Source organism: Pelecanus crispus, chromosome 1 (assembly GCF_030463565.1).
Source record: "Pelecanus crispus isolate bPelCri1 chromosome 1, bPelCri1.pri, whole genome shotgun sequence".
NCBI lineage: Eukaryota > Metazoa > Chordata > Aves > Pelecaniformes > Pelecanidae > Pelecanus > Pelecanus crispus.
The window spans coordinates 226,898,421-226,914,406 of NC_134643.1; positions in this window are offsets into that span (position 1 = coordinate 226,898,421).

The window sequence follows — 15,986 nt, forward strand, 5'->3', positions numbered from 1 at the left end:
GTGGGATTGCTTTTGCTCAAGGACCTGGGTGCACTTGGTGGGTGATGCGAAAGGATGGGGAAGCCCAATGTGTACCTCAAGGGAATTTGATTTTGGGTGAAAATAGCCAATGAACTGAATTGTATAATATTAATTGCTTTATAATACTGTATGTTATCTCTTAACTATATGTTATCTCTTAACTGCATGTTAATATAATAATATAGTAGGTTAATATTAAGTATATAATACTATATATTATGATTGCTATATGCCGCATCAATGGTATTGCAGTAAGAATTGCCCAGCCTAAGGAAAATGAACTTTGATGAAACCATGTTGGAATGAGAACTGACTTCAGCATGCAACAGTCCAACACTACACACCACCTGTCCTGCTCTGAAAGACTGTGATGACAGATGGAACCCAAAGTCATGGGCTAAATGAACTCAATGGACATTTTAGAGGGATGGGCCATAGACGAAGGGAATGATATCTGTGTGTATATCAAGATAGGGAAAGGGGTGGTGATTAATTGGAACACATTGGAAAGGGGAGGGCCTGTGCATGACGTAGATGGTATAGAATAAGGGGTGGATACTGTCCTGGTTTCGGCTGGGATAGAGTTAATTTTCTTCCTAACAGCAGGCATAGTGCTCTGTTTTGGATTTAGTAGGAGAAGAATGTTGATAACAGGCTGATGTTTGTAGTTGTTGCTGAGTACTGCTTATGCTAGTCAAGGACTTTTTCAGCTTCCCATGCTCTGCCAGGCGCACAAGAAACTGGGAGGGGGCACAGCCAGAATAGTTGATCCAAACTGACCAAAGGGCTATTCCATACCATATGACGTCATGCTCAGTATATAAACTGGGGGGGGTTGGCCGGGGAGCAGCGATCGCTGCTCGGGAACTGTCTGGGTATCGGTCGGCGGGTGGTGAGCAATTGCATTGTGCATCACTTGCTTTGGATATTGTTGTTATTATTATTATCATTATTATACTGTTACTATTAGCATTACTATTTTACTTTATTTCAATTATTAAACTGTTCTTATCTCAGCCCAGGAGTGTTTCTCACTCTTACTCCTCCAATTCTCTCCCCCATCCCATCGGGGTAGGGGGAGTGAGCGAGCGGCTGCGTGGTGCTTAGTTGCTGGCTGGGGCTAAACCACGACAGCCCGCTTTCTAAAACTCCAGAGATTAGTCTTAGAGAGTTCTTGCAACCGGCTTTTATGGTAACAAGGGGACCCTGCAGACCGCCTGGCATGGCGCTGCCTGCTCAGACGGGGGGGGGGGCTTTTCCAATGTGGCTGTCGGCAGGCAGGGCCCGGATCGGCTGCTGGTGGCGAGCCCTGGGGCACTTCTTGGGGCTTTGCTGCTTTATCACCCTTCACTAATTCAACTGTCTTTGTGCCTAGCCAAGAGTTTCCTGTCTTTCCTTCTGGCAGTGGCCCTCCCGATTCTCCCCCCATGCCGCTGGGGAGGAGCGAGCGGCTGGGGGGGCTCGGCTGCTGGCGGGGGGAGAGCAGCCAGGGCCTGGGCTCAGCAGGGAGGGAGCTGGGCTGGCGTTGGGCAGGACCTGGGCTCAGCATCGAGGGGATCCTCTTTAATTTAGATTGGATGTTTGGAGAAATTCCTTCATGGAAAGAGTGGTCAAGCATTGGACCAGGCTGCCCAGAGAGGTGGGGCAGTCCCCATCCGTGGAGGGCTTAAAAAAATGGGCAGACATGGCACTGTGGGACATGGTTTATTGGGCATGGTGGTGTTGGGTTGATGGTTGGACTGATGATCTTAGAGATCCTTTCCAACCTTAATGATTCCTAGTTTTTACTTTCTGTAAGAAATAATCCAGCCACCAAGCCAGGAAGCATGTAATTATGACTCTGCCCTTAATAGGTTTAGTGGTGGTCTGGGTGGTGTCAGGTTACTGGTTGGACTGGATGATCTTAAAGGTCTTTTCCAACCTAAACAATTCTATGATTCTAATTTCAAAAGCTCTGGCCAGTGGTGCTGTTGGCTGGAGGGACAGGTGTGGGGGTCCTTCTCCTTCTCCTTCTCCTTCTCCTTCTCCTTCTCCTTCTCCTTCTCCTTCTCCTTCTCCTTCTCCTTCTCCTTCTCCTTCTCCTTCTCCTTCTCCTTCTCCTTCTCCTTCTCCTTCTCCTTCTCCTTCTCCTTCTCCTTCTCCTTCTCCTTCTCCTTCTCCTTCTCCTTCTCCTTCTCCTTCTCCTTCTCCTTCTCCTTCTCCTTCTCCTTCTCCTTCTCCTTCTCCTTCTCCTTCTCCTTCTCCTTCTCCTTCTCCTTCTCTTTCTCCCTGCCCTCTACGCCCCCCAGGGTCCCCTGTCCTGCAGACCATGGGCTTCCATCAGCTGCCACCCCTCATTTCCAGTGGGACGTCCCAGCTCCCCCTGAACCCCGCGTATCTGCCCGTACCAGCCAGGGGAAGACACGGGGGCCACCGGTGTCACAAAGTGGGGCTCTGCCTGCCACGTGGTGTCACAAACACGGGTGTGTCTGCCCCATGATGTCACAAAGGGGGGCGTGTCTGCACCATGATGTCACAAAGGGGGGCGTGCCTGCCTGCCGCACTATAAAAGGGGGACGCGGGGGCCCCGTGGAGCAGGCAGTGGGCGGTGGGCACCGCAGTCTGGCATCGTCTCGGCAGACTGCAGCCTCAGCCGCTGCCACACCAGCAGAGTTGGGGGTCCCGTCGCTGCGCACCCAGCAGGTCACTGGGGATCCGCACCGCGGGCCCTTGCTGGTGACTGGGAGCATCTCAACTACAGCAAATTTGGTGCCATGGGGTCCTCCGATGTCCCCACCCTGGCTCAGCTGCTCCCGCTCCTGATGCTGTTGCTGCAGCTCTTGCTGATAATTGCCACGCTGCAGGCCAAGCGACTTGGGGTAGGTGACCGCTGCACCACACCGCACTGCACCGTGGAGCGGCGTGGCATGGCATGGGGTGGGGTGGGGTGGCGTGGGGGGCTGTGGTGTGGGCCCGGGAGCGGCTCTGTTCTCACCCAGCTCCTGCGGGTCCTGCAGAGGTGGTGGAAGAAGTGGAAGCGTTGGACGAGTGCGGCGAGAGCCCGGCCAGCGGAGAAGAGCGGTGAGCAGCCCCAGCACCGAGCACCCTGCAAACGGCCAACACCCCGCGCAGCCCTGAGCTGGGGCTCCGTCGGGGGCTGCTGGCCTCTTACTCTGTTTCCTCCCCTCAGCAGCTTCTCCCAAGGCAGACAAAGGAGCAGAGAAGTCTCCAATGATCATCGTGATGTGGTGAGTGCTGGGCGAGACGCCCAGATCCTGCCCCACACCCTCACCCCATGCCCTGCCCCTGCCCACACTGGGCAGCCCTCCCCACCAGTGAGGAGGACCAGGGTGCAGCGGGCTCTGTTCCCTCTCCTCCTCTGCAGGAACAGCGTGGAGGTGTCGAGCAGGGAGCGCCTGTCCCCACAGGGCCCGCTGGCCTCCCTGGAATTCCTGCACTCCCTGGGCTCCCTGCTGGGCAGCGGCTCCTTTTCCATACGCTCTCTCCCCATCTTCCGGGAGCTGGCAGCGCTCAACCGCTTGGCACCCCCGCAGCCCCTCAAGGCTCTCGAGGGACCCGTGGGGGAGCCAGGGCCAGCCCGTGGCCAGGACCCGCCACTGGAGCTGCCAGCAGGGACCAAGCAAGAGCGGGTCCCTGGGGATGGGGGGGGAAGCGAGCAGACTCACAAGAAGCCTCCCCCCAGCAGCCCCCCGGCCATGGCCAAGAACATGGAGGAGCTCGTCCTGGAGCTCATCCGCGCCCTCCAGGCCAACCAGAGAACACATGAGCAGCGCCGCGAGATTTTGCTGGCATTGCTGGCCCAGCAGCAAGGGGTGGTGCGAGGCGGCGGGGGGGGCCTGCGGTGGGACCCGCCCCAGGGAGCCCTCCCTCCCTGCTGGCAGGATGGAGGTGCCGGAGCAGCTGGGGCTGCTGGAGAAGGACTGAGGACCGGAAATAAATGGCTCCATGGAGCTGGGCAGGAGCAGACCCACTGCACTGGGCAAGAGCAGCCGTCTGGAGCTGAGCAGGAGGAGCCCCATAGCGCCAGACAGAAGCTGCTCCATGGCCCTGGGCAGAGAATCCCCCCTGCTCCGGGCACCAGCACCCCAGCAGAGCCCAGTCCCCAGCGGCGCGTGCCCACGGGCCGGGCACGTGGCCAGGCAGCCCTGGGGCTGTGCAGGGCAGGCTGGCGCCTGTGGGAGAGCTGTGCCCGTGTGTGGGGCTGCCTGAAGTCCTGCTGGAGATGGCGCAGCCGGTGCGGCCACGTCCACTTCTGCAAGCCCCCGTGGTGGCAGCGCTGGTCCCACAAGAGCAACGGGTTCCCCTACTACTGAGCAGCCAGGGGACGTGGGGCTGGGAACTCCCACGGGCTGCCCCCCATCTCAGATATTAAAAAATGAAATGTTTTCTCTATCCCTGGTGCTGTGGTTCATCCACCCATTCTTTGGGTGGGCGTGCGACCCCCTCAGTGCCCAACCCCAGCGGGGACGGGCTGTCAGCGGGCGCCGCTGGCCCCCATCACGCTGTGGGGTGGGGTGGCTGGCACCCCAGCGGGTGTGCTGGCGCCTGGGGCCCTGGCTGGGCTGGAGCAATGGGCCAGCAGGAACCTCATGAAGTTGAGTTTGGCTGCATCAGCTGAGCCCAGGTCCTGCCCAACACCAGCCCAGCTCCCTCCCTGCTGAGCCCAGGCCCTGGCTGCTCTCCCCCTGCCAGCAGCCGAGCCCCCCCAGCCACTCGCTCCTCCCCAGCGGCATGGGGGGAGAATCGGGAGGGCCACTGCCAGAAGGAAAGACAGGAAACTCTTGGCTAGGCACAAAGACAGTTTAATTAGCGAAGGGCAATAAAGCAGCAAAGCCCCAGGAAGTGCCCCAGGGCTCGGCACCAGGACCCCCCCATGGAGGAGAACCCGGGGGTGCCGTGGCCGCCCCACCTTTAGATGCAGCGTCCTGTCTGCCCCCGGCTTCTGCGCTCCCTGCTGGGGCTCTGGGGCCAGGCCCGGCCCTGGGCTCCTGCCGGCTTTCGGGGCTCCGCATCTGCTGGGCTTTTGCCCCCCAAAACGGAGCCGGGAGAGACTTCGGTGCTGCCCCAACCCAGCCCCAGTGGGATTGGGCGTGGGGCACCCGACCCCCCACGCTGCTTGGGGTCACCCCACAGCTCCCGCCCTTTCTCCCCACGTTTGCCTGAGCCTGTCCCCGCCGCACTGGGGGCGAGACTGGGCTAAGGATGCTCCTGCTGCTGCCTGGACCTGGCTGTGTCTCGGGGCCCTGCTGGGACCCCCTCTGAGCGGTGCTGGCGCCGGGCTGGGGGCTCTGTGGGACGAGAAGAGTCACAGGTCGCTCAGCCAGAGCTGATCTAGTCCTTAGTGTACTGAGGTCTAATCAGTAAGTGTAGGTGTGTAAAATATTGATAAGCACCGACGGATCGGCCATCAACACTATTTACTACACTCAGTTAGGATGGGGTACAAAGATCATCAAGTAAGCTTCCTAGATGTACCTTAGATGTTACATGCATGCTCAGCATCCTAGAATCATTCAGGTAGGAAAAGACCTTTAAGATCATCAAGTCCAACCATTAACCTGTGTCCTGGTTTCGGCTGGGATAGAGTTAATTTTCTTCCTAGTAGTTGGCATAGTGCTGTGTGTTGCATTTAGGATGAGAATAATGCTGATAACGCCCTGATGGTGTAGTTGTTGCTGAGCAGTGCTGACAGCAGTCAAGGACTTTTCAGCTTCCCATGCTCTGCCGGGGGCACAGGAAGCTGGGAGGGGGCAGAGCCAGGACAGCTGCCCCCAGCTGCCCAAAGGGCCATTCCATACCATACGGCGTCATGCTCAGTCTATAAGCTGCGGGGAGTTGGCCGGGGGGAGCGATCGCTGCTCGGGGACTGGCTGGGCATGGGTCGGCGGGTGGTGAGCGATTGCATTGGGCATCACTTGCTTTGTACATTATTATTACTATTATTTTGTTTTTATTATTATCATTACCATTTTACTTTATTTCAATTACTAAACTGTTCTTATCTCAGCCCAGGAGTGTTTCTCACTCTTACTCCTCCAATTCTCTCCCCCATCCCACCGGGGCAGGGGGAGTGAGCGAGCGGGTGCGTGGTGCTGAGTTGCTGGCTGGGGTTAAACCACGACAATCGGTTTTGGCGCCCAATGTGGGGCTCGAAGGGTTTGAGATAATAACAGATTAGCCAGCGTGTATGAAGGAGTCTGTTAACAGTTGCCGGTCACGACATCAGTTCATCTGATCTGCGCCGTGTTCTTTTTTTGCAGTACATGTTGAAGCTTGGTGTTGGTTTGTGCAGTGTGCTGTGCTCCGCAGGGATTCATGATCTTTTGCTTGGGAGGTTCCTTATCAACACCCTGACCTTGAGCATTCTTTGGTATTTGGGTTTCATACACAAGTCATGACTGTACTTTGGGTACCACCTCGTGGAGAGAGTTAGCAATTATACCTCTTCCTCTGAGAGGTTTGTTGTGGAGGAAATACAGAATGGCACCTTGGCTACCTTCTTCTATGATGTTTCCTCCTTCATTACCATAACTTTTCAGTATCTTGAACACCCCTGGGCAGTTAAGATGCTTCTATAGAAACTTCTTGGGAATATTGTTTTGGTTTTGATGAAGGCCAGTAAGCAATTTAAGAACGTCATCCAGAGACCTGCCCCAAGGCTGGAGAGTTATGAGTGGCAGGGCTGTGTGGGATAGTATGGGCAAGTACCTGGGACAGTGGGCACCTGCAGTGTTTTGGAACTTCACCCCTGAACAAGTGCAGAATCCTGAAGAATGAGTAAAGTATTTGGAAAAAGCATGTTGTCCCCCTGGCAACTCCAGAGAGACACAAATGATTGCAACATGCTGGGGGCTGGCCCATGCCTATCGAGCGGTGCTCAACACTGTTCAGTACCCTCAAAAGAAAGAGAAGGTGTCTGGATCTGGTGACAAAACAACAAGCACGTGGCTACTCCAACCACAGCCATGGGTTGTGGCTACTCCAACCCCCGTGACAGGCACTGCAGCTACTCAAACCCCATCCATAGGCACTGCGGCCACTCCAACCCCCACCACAGGCACTGCAGCCACTCCAACCCTGGTGACAGGCACCGTGCCTAAACCAGAGAACCAACCCTTGCCCGTATTAGTTGCCCCTATAGACATGAAAAAAATACACAAGAAAATCAGCTCGTGTAATAAGGGATGAAGATGAAGCAGGGCCATCACGAGAACAGGAGGAGGCAGAACCCATAAATGAGATGGTAACCACCTGATCCCTATCCCTGAGTGAGCTGCGAGATTTGCAAAAAATTTCAGTCATCGTCCAGGCAAGCACATCATCACCTGGCTGCTCCGATGCTGGGATAACGGGGCCATCAGCCTGGAATTAGAGGGTAAGGGAGCCAAGCAGCTGGGATCCCTTTCTAGGGAAGGGGGCATTGACAAAGCGATTGGAAAAGGGGCACAAGCCCTCAGCCTCTGGAGGCGACTTCTGTCAGGCGTGCAGGAAAGGTATCCCTTCAAGGAAGATGTTCTATATCGGCCGGGCAAATGGAGCACCATGGAGAGAGGTATCCAGTACCTGAGGGAATTAGGCGTGCTGCAGGTGATTTATAGTGACCTGAACAATGAGCAGTTATCCAAAGATCCAGATGAAGTCAGGTGCACACGACCCACATGGCAGAATTTGGTATGGAGTTCACCAATTACATGGGAGATAGTTCATGCAGCAGCCCTTGGGCCACTCCGGGCAGCACAGCCTGTAAAAACTGTGCTCCACAGCGCAGCCGGGGAGAATGGCCCTGCCTGGAGCCTCTGGCAGAAAGCACCAGGGGAGACTCGAGGTCGACCCCGAGGGTTTTGGAGTCGGGGATACAGAGGATGCGAGGCCCGCTATTCTCCAACTGAGAAAGAGATGTTGGCAGCATATGAAGGGGTTTGAGCTGCTTTGGAAGTGGTTGGCACTGAAGCGCAGCTCCTGCTGGCACCCCGACTGCCGGTGCTGGGCTGCATGTTCAAAGGGAGGGTCCCCTCTACACATCGTGCAACTGATGCTACGTGGAGTAAGTGGGTCGCACTGATCACACAACGGGCTCGAGTAGGCAAGCCCAGTCGCCCAGGAATCTTGGAAGTGATCATGGACTGGCCAGAAGGCAAAAACTTCAGAATATCAGCAGAGGAGGAGGTGACACGTGCTGAGGAGGCCCCACTGCATAATAAACTGCCAGCAAATGAGAAGCAATGTGCCCTGTTCAGTGCTGGGTCCTGTCGTCGTGTGGGAAAGCATCGGAGGTGGAAAGCTGCTGTGTGGAGTCCTATAGGAGGAGTGGCAGAACCTGCTGAAGGAGAAGGGGAGTTGAGTCAGTTTGCAGAGGTGAAAGCCATGCAGCTGGCTTTAGATATTGCTGAAGGAGAAAAGTGGTGTCCTGGTTTCGGCTGGGATAGAGTTAATTTTCTTCCTAGTAGCAGGCATAGTGCTGTGTTTTGGATTTAGTAGGAGAAGAATGTTGATAACACACTGATGGTTTAGTTGTTGCTCAGTACTGCTTGTGCTAGGCAAGGAGTTTTCAGCTTCCCATGCTCCACCAGGGGCACAAGAAGCTGGGAGGGGGCACAGCCAGGACAGTTGATCTGCCCAAAGGGCCATTCCATACCATACGGCATCATGCTCAGTATAGAAACTGGGGGGGGTTGGCCGGGGAGCAGCGATCGCTGCTCGGGGACTGGCTGGGTATCGGTCGTCGGGTGGTGAGCAATTGCATTGGGCATCACTTGCTTTGTATATTATTATTGTTATTATCATTATTATATTATTATCATTACTATTTTACTTCAATTATTAAACTGTTCTTATCTCAGCCCAGGAGTGTTTCTCACTCTTAGTCCTCCGATTCTCTCCCCCATCCCATTGGGGCAGGGGGAGTGAGCGAGCGGGTGCGTGGTGCTGGGTTGCTGGCTGGGGCTAAACCACGACAGAAGGGTAGCTACTTACAGCTCGATGGGTCCATGACACATCAGGACATCTAGGAAGGGACGCAGCATGCCATTGGGCTTGTGATTGAGGGTGGCACTTGACCATTCATGCCACTGCACAGGTTATCCATGAGTGTAAACCGTGTGCCATGATCAAAGCAGCCAAGCGGCTAAAGCCTTTTTGGGACAGAGGGCGATGGCTGAAAGATCAGCATGGGGAAGTCTGGCACATGGATTATGTCACGCTGCCAGGAGCCCGCCGTGGCCATCACCATGCATGTACAGTGGTGGAAGCCACTACGGGATGGTTGGAAACATACGCTGTGACCCATGCCACTGCCCGCAACGCTGTCTTGGGCCTTAAAAAGCAAACTTTATGGCAACCAGCAATGAGTGCTGGGCCATTCAAGCATGGGGATATAAACATTTAGCAGAAGCCACTTGGCTACTTAAAGCTGGAGGATCTGGCAGTCGAGCTGGCCCTGCCCAATCCAAACGCCTGCGCAGTGTGGCAGGAGACAAGGTCCCCGTGGCACATCGAAGGAACTGGCTGGGAAAACGAGTCGGGGTCATTCCTTCCTCGGGAAACAGCAGCGCCATTTGTGGGATTGTTTCTGCTCAAGGACCTGGGTGCACGTGGTGGGTAATGTGGCAGGATGGGGGAGTCCAGTGTGTACCTCGAGGGGATTTAATCCCGCGTGAACACATGATGGCAGGGTTACATGGTGCTGTAGGTCACCAGTGCTGTGGCTGCCATACGTCCAAGGTATTATAGCGGGAACATCTCACTGCTGGGGTCGGGCACTGAGGGGGGTCGCACGCCCACCCAAAGAATGGGTGGATGAACCACAGCACCAGGGATAGAGAAAACATTTCATTTTTTAATATTTGAGTTGGGGGGGCAGCCCGCGGGGGTTCCCTGCCCCACGTCCCCCGGCCGCTCAGTTGTACAGGAACCCGTTGCTCTTGTGGGACCAGCGCTGCCACCACGGGGGCTTGCAGAAGTGGACGCGGCGGTGCCGGCTGCGCCGTCTCCAGCAGGCCTTCAGGCAGCCCCACACACGGGCACAGATCTCCCGCAGGCACCGTCCTGCTTTGCACAGCCCTGGGGCTGCCTGGCCACGTGCCCGGCCCGTGGGCCCCCGCTGCTGGGGACTGGGCTCTGCTGGGGTGCTGCTGCCTGGAGCAGCGGGGATTCTCCTGCCCAGGGCCATGGAGCAGCTTCTGTCTGGCGCCATGGAGCTGCTCCCCTCCAGTCCCAGTGGGCTCCTCCTGCTCAGCGCCACATGGCTGCTCCTGCCCAACACAGTGGGGCTGCTCCTTTCCAGCTCCATGGGGAGGCTTCTTTCTACTTCCAAGTCCTCGTCCCTGTGCCCATCCACAGCCTGGTCCACATCCGCATCCACCCCCGGCAGCTCCGCTGGCAGGCAGCGGGGGCACACTCTGGCCCCCAGCAGCCCCAGCTGCTCCGGCACCTCCAGCCTGCCAGGAGGGAGGGAGGGCTCCCCAGGAGGGGTCCCACCGCAGGCCCCCCCGCTGTCCCCCGCCGCCCCTTGCCGCTGGTCCAGCGATTGCTGCAGCAGAGTGCAGTGCTGCTGGATGACGGTCTTGGTGCCCTGGAGGGAGTGGGTGAGCTCCAGGGTAAGCTCGCTATTGTCCGTGGCCACGGCTGGGGGGCTGCCAGGGGGTGTCTGCACATCCGCAGGGCTCTGCGCCCTGTCCCCACCATGCAGGGACACCCGCTTGTTCTCTGTCCCCGCTGGCAGCTCCAGTGGTGGTTCCTGGCCACGGGCTGGCCCTGGCTCCCCTGCCCGCCTCTCAACAGCCTGGGGGGACTGGGGAAGTCCCGAGCAGTTGAGCGCTGCCAGCTCCGCCATCGCTCCAGGCCAGGGCTCCGGGAAGGAGTAGAGGGAGCTGCTGTCTGACAGGGAGGCCAGGGAGCCCAGGGAGTCCATGGATGCCAGCGGGGCGCGCGGGGACAGGCGCTCCATGCTCGACGCCTCCACACTGGCCCTGCAGAGCAGGAGAGGGAACAGACCCCGCTGCACCATGGCCCATCCGGCAGCACCCACGGGCAGCACCCCCTCCTCGGTGGCGGGCAGGGCTGCCCAGTGTGGGCAGGGGCAGGGCATGGGGTAAATGTCTGGGGCAGGATCTGGGGGTGTCCCCCAGCACTCACCACATCCCCAGGATCAGCGGGGGCTTCTCTGCTCCTCTATCCACTTTGGGAGAAGCTGCTGAGCAAGGAAACAGAGTAAGAGGCCGGCAGCCCCCGACACAACCCCGAGTCAGGGCTGCATGGGGTGTTGGCCGTTTGCAGGGCACGTGGTTCTGGGGCCGCTCACCGCTCTGCTTAGCTGGCCGGGCTCTCGCCGCACTCATCCGACGCTTCAACTTCTTCCACCACCTCTGCAGGACCCACAGCAGCTGAGTGAGAAGGGAGCAGCTCCCAGCCTCACAACAAAGCCCCCCATGCCACTCTCTGCCACGCCATGCCATCTCATGCCACCCCATGCCATTGCATCCCACCCCATGCTACCCCACCCCATGCCATGCCACCTCATGCTATGCCACCCCACGCCATGCCATACCACACTGCTCCATGGTGCAGCGTGGTCCAGTGCGGTGCAGTGCACCGGTCACCTACCCCAAGTTGCTTGGTCTGCAGCACGGCAGAGACCAGGCTGATCTCCAGCACCAGCATCAGGAGTGGGAGCAGCTGAGATAGGGTGGGGACACCTGAAGACCCCATGGCACCAAATCTGGTGCAGTTGCAATGCTCCGAGTCACCAGCAAGGGCCCACGGTGCGGATCCCCAGTGACCTGGGTACGCAGTGACGGGACCCCCAACACTGCTGGTGTGGCAGCGGCTGAGGCTGCAGTCTGCCGAGACGCTGCCAGACTGCGGTGCCCACCGCCCACTGACTGCTCCACGGGCCCCCGCATCCCCCTTTTATAGTGCGGCAGGCAGGCACGCCCCCCTTTGTGACATCATGGGGCAGACACGCCACCCTTTGTGACGTCATGGGGCAGGCACACCCGTGTTTGTGACACCACGTGGCAGGAAGAGCCCCACTTTGTGACACCGGTGGCCTCCGCGTCCTCCCCCGGCTGGTACGGGCAGATACGAGGGGTTCAGGGGGAGCTGGGACGTCCCACTGGAAATGAGGGGTGGCAGCTGATGGAAGCCCATGGTCTGCAGGATGGGGGACCCTGGGGGGTGTAGAGTGCAGGGAGAAGGAGAAGAAGGAGAAGGAGAAGGAGAAGGAGAAGGAGAAGGAGAAGGAGAAGGAGAAGGAGAAGGAGAAGGAGAAGGAGAAGGAGAAGGAGAAGGAGAAGAAGGAGAAGGAGAAGGAGAAGAGAAAGAGAAGGAGAAGGAGAAGGGGAATGGGAAGGAGGAGAAGGAGAAGGAGAAGGAGAAGGAGAAGGAGAAGGAGAAGGAGAAGGAGAAGGAGAAGGAGAAGAAGGAGAAGGAGAAGGAGAAGGAGAAGGAGAAGGAGAAGGAGAAGGAGAAGGAGAAGGAGAAGGAGAAGGAGAAGGAGAAGGAGAAGGAGAAGGAGAAGGAGAAGGAGAAGGAGGACCCCCACACCTGTCCCTCCAGCCAACAGCACCACTGGCCAGAGCTTTTGAAGTTAGAATCATAGAATTGTTTAGGTTGAAAAAGACCTTTAAGATCATCCAGTCCAACCAGTAACCTAACACCACCCAGACCACCACTAAACCTATTAAGGGCAGAGTCATAATTACATGCTTCCTGGCTTGGTGGCTGGATTATTTCTTACAGAAAGTAAAAACTAGGAATCATTAAGGTTGGAAAGGATCTCTAAGATCATCAGTCCAACCATCAACCCAACACCACCATGCCCAATAAACCATGTCCCACAGTGCCATGTCTGCCCATTTTTTTAAGCCCTCCACGGATGGGGACTGCCCCACCTCTCTGGGCAGCCTGGTCCAATGCTTGACCACTCTTTCCATGAAGGAATTTCTCCAAACATCCAATCTAAATTAAAGAGGATCCCCTCGATGCTGAGCCCAGGTCCTGCCCAACGCCAGCCCAGCTCCCTCCCTGCTGAGCCCAGGCCCTGGCTGCTCTCCCCCCGCCAGCAGCTGATCCCCCCCAGCCGCTCGCTCCTCCCCAGCAGCATGGGGGGAGAATCGGGAGGGCCACTGCCAGAAAGAAAGACAGGAAACTCTTGGCTAGGCACAAAGACAGGGTGCTGCACTTGGGTCACAACAACCCCACGCAACGCTGCAGGCTTGGGGAAGAGTGGCTGGGAAGCTGCCTGGCCGAAAAGGACTTGGGGGTGTTGGTCGACAGCGGCTGAACATGAGCCAGCAGTGTGCCCAGGTGGCCAAGGCGGCCGACAGCATCCTGGCTTGTGTCAGGAATAGTGTGGCCAGCAGGAGCAGGGCAGGGATCGTCCCCCTGTACTCGGCACTGGGGAGGCAGCACCTGGAATGCTGTGTCCAGTTTTGGGCCCCTCAGTACAGGAAGGACATTGGGGTGCTGGAGCGTGTCCAGAGAAGGGCAACGGAGCTGGGGAAGGGTCTGGAGCACAGGGCTGGTGGGGAGCGGCTGAGGGAGCTGGGGGTGTTCAGCCTGGAGAAGAGGAGGCTGAGGGGAGACCTGATCGCTCTGCAGCTCCTGACAGGAGGGGGCAGGGAGGGGGTGTTGGGCTCTTCTCCCAAGTAGTGAGAGAGAGGACAAGAGGAAATGGTCTCAAGCTGCATCAGGGGAGGTTTAGATTGCATATTAGGAAAAATTTCTTCAGAGAAAGGGTAGTCAAGCGTTGGACCAGGCTGCCCAGAGGGGTGGTGGAGTCCCCGTCCCTGGAGGGGTTCAAAAAATGGGCAGAGGTGGCACTTGGGGACATGGTTTAGTGGGCATGGGGGTGTTGGGTTGATGATTGGACTGATGATCTTAGAAGTCCTTTCCAACCTTAGTGATTCCTAGTTTTTACTTTCATTATAAATAATCCAGCCACCAAGCCAGGAAACATGAAATTGCTACTCTCCTCTTAATTGGTTTAGTGGAGGACGTGGTAATGTTAGGTTCCTGGTGGGACTGGATGATCTTAAAGGTCTTTTCCAACCTAAACGATTCTATGATTCTCTGAAATGGTGTTTCTCTCTACGTGTCCTGCTGAGTTCATTTTTCTTCACCAGCTGCGCTGAGAGTTGTGCTTTGTTATCTGGAGAGGTGTTTCTCCCCTGCCATAGGCACAGGTCTGATCCCTGGGCAGGTACCAAGACATCAGGTCTCATGCTCAGTCCATGTAGGAGACCTGCTTCTCCTTTTGCTATTGGATTGTCTACCAAGCACTCCGTTAGGCCTGTCCTTTCAACTGCCTCACTCGTTGCCAAGGAGCAGTTGTCTCTGAGGAATGGGACAATGAGAAACATGGGCCTCCAGGAAAGCAGGCTTGAGCTGATCCTTTCTGGAGCAAACGCCCAGGGCTACCTGTTTGCTCAGGTTATAGTTGCTGGTACAAAACCTCTTCTGAAGCCGGGCTTACTAAAGCCTGACTCGCGTGCTGCCCTCAAGCTTAGGTGTGGTGTGGAGAGCTGGGGTCTCTTCTGTTGCTTCAGCAAGGGGTGCTGCAGGTGCCGTCTCAGCGCCTGAACCTAGAGCCCATTTTGGAAGCTCTGCGCTGGCGCTACAGCGTGAGTTTGGTGGGCTAATGTGGGACCTCCTTGACTGCATCCCACCTCGAAGGCACACGGACCAGCTTTGGACAACCTGTGGTGGCATAAACATTGCTTAGAGTTTCCCCCTGCACGTACGTGCTGTGAAGGAAAATTCAAGGGAAAAAGAGGTAGCTCGTAGTGGGAGTTCAAGATGTGTTGGCCCAAGCACACGGCTTCTCCATCCCGTTCCTCAGGCTTTGTGTAGCCCGTTGGGATGGTGCGGCTGAGAAGAGACCAGAGGACATTTACCACACGCAGCCAGCATGGCCCTGTGTGGGCCATGGGAGGGAGAGGGGAAGGGGAGCACATACGCATGCTGTAGGTAGTGCGTCAGAAAAGTTTCTGAGCTGAAGTGCATATGGACAACCCATTTCAACAATAGTCTCTTAATAGCTGGTAAGTTATTCCTTCTATTTTATCCCCTTTCTTGGAGAGGATACTGGGCATCTGGAAGAATGGCCAATGACCACAAAAACCTGGAAAAAGACATGTTTCTTATGCCTTCCTTCCTAGTCAGGAGATTTTGCCGTATAGCGTGGGAAACTTCACGTTACGCTGTGTAATCCTGGCATAGGTTTTCTGGGCGTCCTTTCAGTTTGGGATCCATTCCTTCAGGTGCCTTCAGGTACCTGGCACTGCACCTGAACCTCGAGATTTGTGCAGCACTGGGAACATCATTTCACCCTTGCTCAGCCTCCTTTGCACGGGTGGCTCCTGGGATGCTGTGCTTTTAGAGTATGTGCGAGGGTCTTGGGTATCGAGTGGAAAGGAAGATAATAAATGCTCAATGGCCTGAGGATTCCTTTGTGTGTGTGTGTGGTTGTGCGGGGGCTGGGGCTGAGCTCAGCCAGGGCTGCTGCTCCCACTCTTGTGTCCCTTCTGGCGTGTTTCTGCCCTCTCCTGTGCCTGCAGCCTGAGTTTACGTGGCGAGTTTGTTCAGGGACCTCAGCTGGCCAAAACGTGACGATGATGGAGAGGTGATTGCACTTCAGCTTGTTCAGCCGCCTGAACCGATTAATGGTGTGTGACCCCGGAGGCCTAGAGGACAATACTGGGAAAGGAAAGCCTGCGGTGAAAGGTGGGACTGTGGCAGCCTCAGCCTTGGTCAGATTAAATCCTACAAAACTGTGTCCTGTAGGTGGTGAAGCTCATCGCTCGGTTCTCTGCCACCAAAAGTGTTGGTCCCCGTGCCGCCTTCTTGCTCTGCGCTGTGTCATTCTGCTGCTTCCCTTGTGTTGGGTCTGGCACGCTTCTGATCCTCTGCTAAGCCAGCAGAAACCTACTTCAGGAAAAAAACCAAAAAAAAGGCAACTGTTTTTC